Below are 10,941 nucleotides of genomic sequence, written 5' to 3'. Positions count from 1 at the left end.
CTCTCTTCTGTTGCAATTTCCACCCTAAAAATAGCACCTCTGCTGCAGAGTTTTTCCCATGGTTAATCCAGTCAGTTTGATTTTCAGACCTGTTACAAACACTCTATGGGGATTGTGAAAAGTATAGCTCCCTGTCTGCTGGCTTTCAGTTTGCAGCCCAGAGTTCTCCCTACCAGGAATGACTTTGGGGTCTTTTGTGTTGCTCCTCTCTCATTGTAGTCTATGCTCATCACCTGAGAGCGCCATGCCATGGGGGATCTGCCCTGTGGGCATGCAGGGCTTTCTTTTGATATTTTCTGATCTGAGGATGGGGTTGGCTGCCAGATGTTGGTGGTGGGAACCTGCCAAGTTTAATCTCTAGGCAAACTTTTCTAGCCTGATAGCCAGCTGCCAGGCTCCACTGGTGGAAGGCACATACTTGGAAGCTTGAGTGCAGGTTTGTTCCACTTTTTCTTCCAACCACTTTTTCCTTCCACTTTTCTTCTATTGCCCACCACTGTGCCTTGACCAGAACTTCTCCTGCATGGAACCAGTGACTCACATGTGTCTGGGGGAGCATGGGGAGGAACAACCCAGAGTGTGTTAGGATCATTCACCTCTCATTCACAAGGCAGGGCTTCCATTTCTAAGTGAGTCTGGTGCATGACTAAGGATAGGGTGCCTGGAATTCAGCATCTGCCATTGCAGCACTCTGCTTAGTGGTCTCTATGTTTTCAAAGAGATCTCTACTAGGTGCAGGATATTTCACCCACTCAAAAGTGTTCAGGGAACTTGGATCTAACTGTAGCTGTGTCCTACTCTCTGCCTCACTTGGCAAAAGAGTTGCTGGTCTGCTGCTCCATGGTGGCCATCTTAGATCCTCCTCCACCACCCATTCCTCTTTTTTTTTATAGTGAGTTGTATAATTATTTGATTATATATTACAATGTAATAATAATAGAAATAAAGTGCACAATAAATGTTACACACTTTTACAGGAATCCTTTAATCTGTTTTGATTTCCATGTTGACCCAGGAGTTGTTCAGCATCATACTGTTTAGTGTCCATGTCTTTGTGGGTTGTGGGGGAACTTTGCTCATGTTATTATTTATTTTTATTGCATTGTGGCCTCTAAGGTGCATGACAATATTCCAATCTTACAAAATTTGTTTATGCTTTATTTGTGACTGAGGATGTGGTAAATCTTAGAGTACATTCCATGTGGTGATTAATAGAATGTATCTTTTGTGGTTGTCAAGTAGAGTGTTTTGTAGGTATCAATTAAGTCCATTTGGTCCAGCATCACATTGGGGTTCTGAATCTCCGTGTTGATTTTTTGTCTTGATGATCTGTCTTGGTTATTAGTGGGGTATTTAAGTGACCAGCTATTATAGTGTTACAGTCAATATTTATTTTTTAGATTACATAGAAACTGCTTTATGAAAGTTGATATTCCTATGTTGGGTGCATGTTTAGGATGGATATTTCTTGTTGATAGATTGAACCTTTTGTCATTATGAAGTGACCTTCTGTATCTTTTAAAATTTTTGATAGCTTAAAGGGTATTTTGTCTGATATCAAGATTGCAATACCTGTTTTCTTTTGTGTTCTGTTCTCCTAAAAAAATGTGTTTTCATCTCCTTACTTTGAGTCTATGAATGTCCTTTCTTGTGAGATGAGTCTCCTGGACACAGGCTACTGTTGCCTCATGATATTTTATCCAATTTGCCCGTCTGCATCTTTTCTGTGGTACATTTAATCCATTCATATTCAGGCTAATTATTGAGATATGAGAGTTTATCCCTTTCATGAGGTTCTTACAGACTTTGTTGTTGCTGCTCTATTTGTTTATTTGTTTGTTGTCTTTCTATTGATTTGGGGTTGATTTATGTGTTTTCAATCTTTTTCCTGCATTCTTGAGAAAGATGTGGTCATTCTTTTTTTTTTTCCTTCTTCTATGGTTAATACTTTCTCAAGTGTTTCTTGTAGTGCTGATCTTGAGGTGGTGTAAACTCCTAGAAATTGAATGTCTGAAGGATTTTAATTCTCCATTGCTGATGAAACTCAGCTTAGCTGCATAGATGATTCTTGGTTGAAATTGTTTATCTTTGAGAACTTTGAAGATTGAACTCCAATACCTCCTAACCTGAAGTGTTTCCATAAACAAGTCTACTGCTATTCTAATTGATATTCCCCAGAGGTAGTCTGACCGTTCTCTCTTGTTGCCTTAGGATTTTTTCCTTTAACCTGCTTTGTATAAGTGAATTACTATATGTCTAGGAGTTGCTAGGAGTCTAGGAGTTGCTATTCTCATTTGTTGTCTTGCAGGGGTTCTCTGAATCTCTTATGTTTGAATGGTTGTATCTCTGATGAGATGAGGGATGTTTTCTTCGATAATTTCACAGAATATTTTTTCCAGGATGGTCTCTGTCTCTTTATATGCCTCAAGAATTCCAGTTAATCTTATGTTTGGTCTATGGATATAATTGCTCATCTCTTGGAGGCATTATTTTGTCTTTTTAAGCCTTTTTTTCTATGTTTTAACAGTTTGGGTTAGTTCCATATTTTGGTCCTCTAGCTCTGAGATTCTTTCTTCTGCTTGGTTAATTCTGCTTTCCATGCTTATCAGTTTGTTATTTATTTCATTCACTTTATTCTTTATTGTGTTATCTCAGTTATCAACTCCTTCATTCTTTCCTCTTGTCCCTCCACATTTTTATTTATTCTAGCTATTAATATCTTCACATCTGGATTTGTTGTTTGAGACAAGTCATTCTGAGGACACTTCATTTTTTGAGTTCTGAAGTCTGTGTTCTCAGTTCTTGTCCTCCCAGGGGTCTGTATGAGACCCATATTTTTCCTTTGGTTTTTCTTCATTTGTGAAGGTTTTTTTCCCTTGTTTAAAACCTCTTCTTTAATTCTGTTGTTCAATGATAAGAAGAGTAGCTTTTATATCTGTTTGCTCAATCTCCTATTCTTCCTTATGTAGATCCTCTAGCTTTGTTCAATTTTGAAGCTTGTACAGGGGTGGGGAGCCATGTTTTTTGCTGTTTCAAGATATAATTAAAGGAGGAGATGTGATTCAGAAACTATTTGCAAATCCCAGTATCCACTGAAAAGCGTGGGCCCCCAGTACCCACTCCCCACTGCCTTGCAATATGTCCATGAAGTGAGGGTGTATGTTTGCCCCCTGAAAGCAAACTGAGATAAGAAAAAGAAAAATAATGAAAAAAGGAAAGAGGAAGATAAAAGGAAGGTGAAGAGAGAGAAGAAGAAGAGGGAAAACAGATAGGAGTGACCACTAATGAATAAACAGAGCAATAAGGTCAGAAAAAACAAAACAAAAAACATAAGACAATCATACAAACAAACAAAACTCCCTTTTTTATGTACTCACCCTCAAAAATGCTGCACACAAATAGAAAATCTAAAAAAAATAAAATAACCGAAACAAAGCAAGTATGATAATGTAAACAAAAACAGAAAAAGAGAAGTAAAAACAAAACAAAAACATAAACAAAAACAAAATGCACACACACAAAACACTCTCTTGACCTTTTCTGTAGCTCCAGGTCCTTTTCCCAAGCACTACCAACACTTTTAGCTGCCACCTCCAAGTTAGGGAGTGGCTCTGATCTCCAGTCCTTCTGCTCTCAGCTCAGGCTGATAGAGTTGCTTTCAGCATGGGACAAATGCACCACAGACTACTGTGGGAGGAGGATGGATCTGATCCAGACTCACTTGTCTCATCTGCTGCTGCCACTGTGTCAAGTCTCACACTAAGATCAGACATGTCTGTGCCTGTTCCAGCATGAGGGAGGGATGTTTGTCTCTCTGAGTCTGATGGTCAATCTCAGAGCAGTGCAGAGATAGACTATGGGTCTCAGGTTGGAGGCAGGACAGAGCTGGGCAGGGCAATGCAGGTTTCGGCCTGGTCCTGGGACAGAGAAGATGGTGCCAATCTACGTCTCCTCACCAGAGGCAGAGTTCCATTCTAGATTTCAACACCCTGCCTTCTCCGTGGTTCTTGCTGCTAGTATCTGCCTTGCTTCCATAGGTGATGATGTGGGCCAGGTGCCAGGTGGTGAGGAGCAGCTGTTCTCTGCCGCCTCCTCTCAAGAGAGCTCTGAGAATGGCAAACAGTTTGCATGTCGGGGACGCCAATCTCAGGGTGGTTGTGGGTTGCAGTCACCTCTGGAGGAGAGTTCCTGGTGCATGAACACGAGTCTTCCTTCAGATGGGCTTTCATTCACCCACCAGCACACACCCACTCATGGAGAGAGTCTTTATGGACACTCACTTTTGTGGAGACTTTCATACTCTGACTTTTCTGTTGCCATCTTGACTCTCTTTCTCAGGAGTTTCTAACTTATTTTTGGGTGTCAAGCATACCCTAACACGAGAGTTAAATAAAGACATTACAAGAAAATTATAAGCAAATATTTTTCATAAAGACACACACATGCACAAATTCTTTTAAAATTATTAGCTTTTTGAGTCCAATAATGTAAAATATAAAGTACTCTGCAATGAAGTGGGATTAATTCCAGTCATGCAAATCTAATTCAATATTTAAAAAATAAAAAATGTTATCTATGTCATCTCCCATACCAAGAACCTAAAAAAAAGATCATCTCAGTTGATACATAAAGTGCTTCATTTATGATAAAAAAAAAACTTTCAGAAAACTAAGTTTAGTACAGTATTTTCTCAACTTGATAGAAATTATCAACCAAAACAAAACAAAACAAAACCTAGAGCTAGCATCATGCTAAATAGTGACAAGCTGGATGCCTTTCCCTTAAGTTCAGGAACAAGGTAATACTTCCTTTCTTCCAATTTTAGTGATCATTTTATTGGAAGTCCTAGCTTGTGTAATAATATAACAAAAGTAAGTATAGATATATAAATTAGAAGGTGAAGAGGTAAAACTGTCTTTATTCACAAGCTACATAGTTAAATATGAAGAAGATTACAACAATAAAATCCTTTAACCAATGTGCAATTATAGCAATGATAATATACAAAACACAAAAAGATTCAAGGTTACTATACAAAAGTCAATGACTTTCTTATTAGATATTGGCAATTAGGAACTGAAATTTGAATTTTAAAAAGTCATATCATATGCAATAGCAACTGAGAAATTAAATACTAACATAGAAACTTGACAAAAATGTGTAAAAGAATTATATGCAGAAAACTACAAAACATTTATGAAAGACATAAAAGATGATCTAAATAAATGGAGAGAAAAGTCTGTATTGAGGATGCAAAGACTCAATGTTGTAAAAATATGAATTTGTTCCAGCTTGGTCAATGCAATGCCAATCAAAATACCCACAAGTTGAGTGTCTGATATCAACAATCTTATTTTATTTTTCATGTTAAACAATCAAAAACTTTAAATATACAGAAAAATACTAAAAATGAGCAAAGTTGGAACATTGATACTACCTAACTTCAAGACTTACTAAGAGGTTACAATAATGAAGACAGTGTTGTCCTGGGATAAGAATATAAACATACATCAAGAGAACAGAGTCCAGGAACTCATGAAAATAGATACAGTTAATTTACCTTTGGCAAAGAAACAAAAACAATTTAGTGGAGAAATTATAGTCCTTACAACAAATGATGCTGAAGCAATTGGATGTTCATATGAAAAAATGAACTTAAGCACTGTCCCTCCAACTTTCACACAAATTAACTCAAAATTGTAATAAGACTACATTTAAAAGACACAATATAAAATTTGCTAAAGAAAATAGAAATGTACATGATTTCGGTTTGATGATGAGTGATGAGTTTTAAAATATCACACTAATAGCACAATTTGGTTTTTTTTAATCTGGCAAATTTAACTTTATTAAAATTAAAAACTGCCGCTCTGCTAAAGACACTGTTAAGAGAAGAAGAAAAATATGCCACAAATTCAGAAAAAAATATAAAATACTTATCTGATGAAAGTCTTGTATATAAAATATACTTTAAAAACTTTTAAAAATACAATTAAAGATGGAGAAAATGTCTGGATACCTGACCAAGATGTTTATAGAGATCTTAAGTAAGTGAAAAGATGTTTGACACTATTTGCTATTAGAAAATTGCATATCAAAATGACAATGAGCTGCAACTATGTGCCTATTAGCATGACTAAAATGCTTATTTAAACTGTCACTATCAACTAAACAAAGGTATAGAACAGAGGTCCTCAAACTTTTAAAACAGGTGGCCAGTTCACTGTCCCTCAGACCGTTGGAGGGGTGGACTATAGTTTAAAAAAAAAATAAAAGGAATTTGGTCATAGTTTTTATTTTTAAACTATAGTCTGCCCCTCCAACGGTCTCAGGGACAGTGAACTGGCCCCCTGTTTTAAAGGTTTGAGGACCTCTGGTATAGAACAATAAAAACTTATTGTAGATGATAATGCAAAATGATATAGCCATTTTGAAGATAGTTTGGAAATTTTTTCCAAAACTAAATTTATTTTTATCATAAGATCTAGCAATCATGCTGCTAAGTATTTACTCCAAATCAGTTGAAAATAAATGTCTACACAAATTGCCTTCATGTGAATGTTTACAATATTCATAATTACCAAACTTACTAAAACACACACACAAATGCATTAGAAGCTACCAAACTGTTTTCAATAGGTGAATGAGTAAATAAAATGCAGTGTATCCATAAAATCAAATATATTCCATGAAAAAATATACACAATTAAGTCACTAAAAGACACAGATGAATCTTAAATGCCATTGCTAATTGGAAGAAGTCAGTCCAAAATAGCTACATACTATATGATCGCAATGTATATAACAACCTGAACATTCTGGAAAAGGCAAAGCTAAATACAGACAGAACACAAGTCAGCTTTTTGAAAAGGTGAAACACAGGTTGGGGGGGGCTTTTTTTTTCCCCCTAGGAAGGTGAAACTATGATGTATGATACTGAAATGTTGAATAGTAAATATTAAGCTTTGTCAAAATCCATAGAACACTGCACTGAATCACCTTAATATATGCCCATTTTATTAAGCAACATTTAGGAGATCTACAGATTGAAGGATAAAATTTAGAAAACGACAGGGATCCTAAATGTATTATAAATGCATTGAATAAACTTGCTCAAAGATTAGGATAATAAGGTGATGACTTAACTAACTGTTGAAATGAGTGAATTATGTAAGAATAACAACCAATGAAACTACATCGTTATACTGGCTAATGAAGCAGTTCTACAAAGGTAAAGTTAACAATTCTGAAACCACTATACATAAACACTATAACTGAACAATTATATAAACTCATAGCTGATGTTAGTTACTAGAATTCTTACTGTTGGATGTGGAGGTTTTAAATAAGCAAGGAGAGAACACAAAAATTATTCATATATAGTAACAGATTAAAGTTGGAGACATTAATGTAAATTCATGTTTTCATTAGTATCCATACAGGTGGTTACATATAAAAGAACAAAGAGATATATATATTTGTATATACCCAGGATAGTGTACACATACATCTCCTTGTTCTAAAGCTAGAACCAATGGCAATCCTACAGCAACAAGCATAGCTAGGACACAGTTCTTGGTTTCTAATATTATTCAAAAAGGAAACTAGAACCAGACCTCTTGGATAAATGGCTGTTTACAGTACTGGTGCAGAAAATATACAAGATGAGCCTAGAGCATCTTGAAGCACTAGAATATTATTTTTTATTTTTTATTTTTAATTTTTTGAGTTGGAGTCTCACTCTGTCGCCCAGACTGGAGTGCAGTGGCTGCTCCTGGCCACCTCAGCCTCGACCCGCTGGGCTCCAGCGATCCTTCCACCCCAGCCTTCCAAGTAGCTGGAATTACAGGCACGCACTACCACGCCCGGCTAATATTTTTGATTTATTGTAGAGATGAGGTCTCGCCAGGTTGCCCAGGCAGGTCTCGAGCCCGCAGGCTCAGGCAATCCACCCACCTCAGCCTCCCAAGGCACGGGATTACAGGCTGAGCCACCGAGCCCGGCTGAATATTACTTTTTAAAAAAATCTTGCACACATAATGCTGGGGTGTGTTAGAAGGGATAGGAATATGTTGGGATATAAGAACCAAATGGAGGAACTCCCAATGGCCTCTACTGGAACAATTTGAATGACAAAATAAGATAGTAGTGGGTTTTAAGCAAATTTATGAAATAAAAATACATTTAATCAATACTAGAATCAATAAATGATCGAATAGATAAATGAGAGAGAATTGATAAATCTTTTGTCTCAAAGAATTGCAAATAATTCATGTAGAGCTATCTCATCCTCAATGACACACAGCAATACTTTGTACTTAAGTGTGGGCTGTACATTTTTTTTTTCATGGAGTATAGCATGTAAAGGAAGGAAAAAAGATTCATTTTACAGTGGTGGAAACTGTCAAACTTTCTTTGCCATTAATCAAGATTAACATCAACAGCACTGAGTCATATCGTGGATATTAGACTTGGTATGATATAATGAAAGTTTCACTTTAACTCTGTGGTCTTACTTTTAAAAACACCCAATCTCCGTATAATCATGATAAAAAAATATCATACAATTTTCAATTAAGGAATAGTCTACAAAATATCTGATGAGCACTCAAAACTATCAATGTCATCAAAAACTAGGAAAGCCTAAGGAACTGTCAAGAGTAGCCCAAGGACTTATGACAACTAAAGGTAATATGCTATTATTGTTGGAATCATAAAACAAAAAAGCTAGATAAAAACATTAAAAAATTGAAAAAAGTATGGCCTATTGGATAAACTATTGGATAAAACAATTTATCAATATTGGTTTGTTAATTATAACAAAAGTTCCATATTAATATTAGCTGTTAATAATGGAATTTATGGGGACTCTCAACACGTTTCACAATTTTTTTGTAAGTCTGAAACTGTTTTAAAATAAAATGCTTATTAAAAACAATATAGTAACTGATATAGGTAGATTCGATGATAGACAGTGGAAAACACATTGATAATCAGACATTTGGGTGAATATAAAATATTGAAATTGGAAAAGAGATTAAAAAATAGAAAAAAAGAGATGCCAGTGGAAAACCATGAAACTGTCTCATAAGTGTAACTGGAATATCGCCAAAAGAAAAGAAAGGTACAAACTATATTTGAGGTAATACTTGAGAATTTTCCAAATTGACAAGATATATTAAATCATAGATTCAAGAAGTTCTACAAATCCTATAGAGGATAAAAAGAATTGGCAGAAACTTCCAGAAGGCCAAATTCAAGTCCTGTAAAAAAAAGGGGGGTGGGATGGAACTAACTTATAAGCTAAACGTTAAGTGAAGAATCAGAGGTGGTTTCCCATGGAAGATATGAATAATTGCAGGGCTATACCTAGGTGAAAAATATGGGCAGAAAAAGAAATATTTGAGGTAAAGACAATAAGAAATATAAAATTCATAAGCAGGCAGAGGCACCACAAACAAAAATGTTACCCTAAGAAGACAGAATTTTGAACATTCTTAACGTGGAATGTTAAGTCTGGGGAAAGAAAATATATTTTAAAATATTCTCATGAAAGGATTGTTCCAAAGTTGGGAAACATCAGGAGAGTTATAAACTTTGACGTGCTGTACATCAGTTGCAGAAGGACCAACACAAGCATGTAATGTTACCATGCTAGTGTCAGCCAGATAGATTAACTTCACCCAACCTCAGTTATTCTCAGTTCCGGCCTGAATCCCTGCTTCTTGAGACAAATACTGACTACAGAACTTCCAAACAGGAGAATTATATGTGTATTATTGAATATAAAAAGTTGAGTGGTGTTCTCCATATCAGGGAACAGAAAAAAGGTGTGAAACTTATACCCAAAACACTGGCATTGAAACCCACATTCTGATAGTCCATTTTCACATTTCTTCTATAAGATCTGGAGACAAACTGTCATAAGACGATATGACAGGCACAGATATAATAAGTCTTTCAATATAAAATATTAGTGATGTGGAACCAGAGTTGGTTAACAGCTGGACTGAAAAAGCTCAGTTTCTTTATCTTGGAACTTCTGGATATCTGGTGTTTTACTCTTGGCAAGATGAAAGCAGTGTAATTTATGTTGCGATGTTCAAGGTCTGACACTCCCTTGGTGACCCATAGGACCATTTTCTTTACAGCTGACTTGCAACAAGTCCAACCCATTTGACAAGTATGGCTTGGTCACTTAGAGGGATATGCACAGCTCTTTTGAGAAGCACTCCCAAGACAAAAGTTTCTGCACAGATCATAGCAGTTCAAGTCAGAGACTTAGCATAGTTCACACATGTGTAAAATAAACACATTGTGGAATGTCTCTTTGATCTCTAACATCTACCGGCATTCTCTCTCTTTTTTTATTGTATTACATCTTTGTCTAATTAAAATCCTATGTGAGTATAATTTATGGAGAATGATGAGTCCTCTCAAATATCAGAACTGGATAAAAAGTGATACAAGTTTACATGCAGAAATGACCAACTACTTGGGGAAAGCCAATATAATGACTAAATAGATATTTTTAAAGACACAGCAGAGTATAGTGTATCCATAAATAATCAACTGTGTAGAATTTTAAAGTTTGACAACTCACAGTTAAAACTAATAATAATATTAGTAATAAAAAACTTCAATAAAATCAGGTGAATTTTTGTATAGCCACTTCTGAATAGTAAATTAAATGGCTATAAAATCCAATTACAATTTCTTTAAAATATAGTACTAAAGAATAAGGAAATAAAATGATAAAAGATGGAGCATGATGGGCAAATCCAAAACTTTAACATCTGTCTAGTAGAATAAAATAATCAGAAACAGAGAATAGATAGATTGTATGGGATTTCAAATAGAATGACTAGACTGAAGAAAACAATCAGAAATCCTCACATTTCCTTTTATAAATTGTTTCTATACATTTCTGATATTCTCATT

This window comes from Carlito syrichta, unplaced genomic scaffold (assembly GCF_000164805.1).
Source record: "Carlito syrichta isolate Samal-C Ts95f unplaced genomic scaffold, Tarsius_syrichta-2.0.1 Scaffold315109, whole genome shotgun sequence".
Taxonomy (NCBI): domain Eukaryota; kingdom Metazoa; phylum Chordata; class Mammalia; order Primates; family Tarsiidae; genus Carlito; species Carlito syrichta.
The sequence above is the reverse complement of the archived record's forward strand: the minus strand, read 5'-3'. Positions refer to the sequence as shown.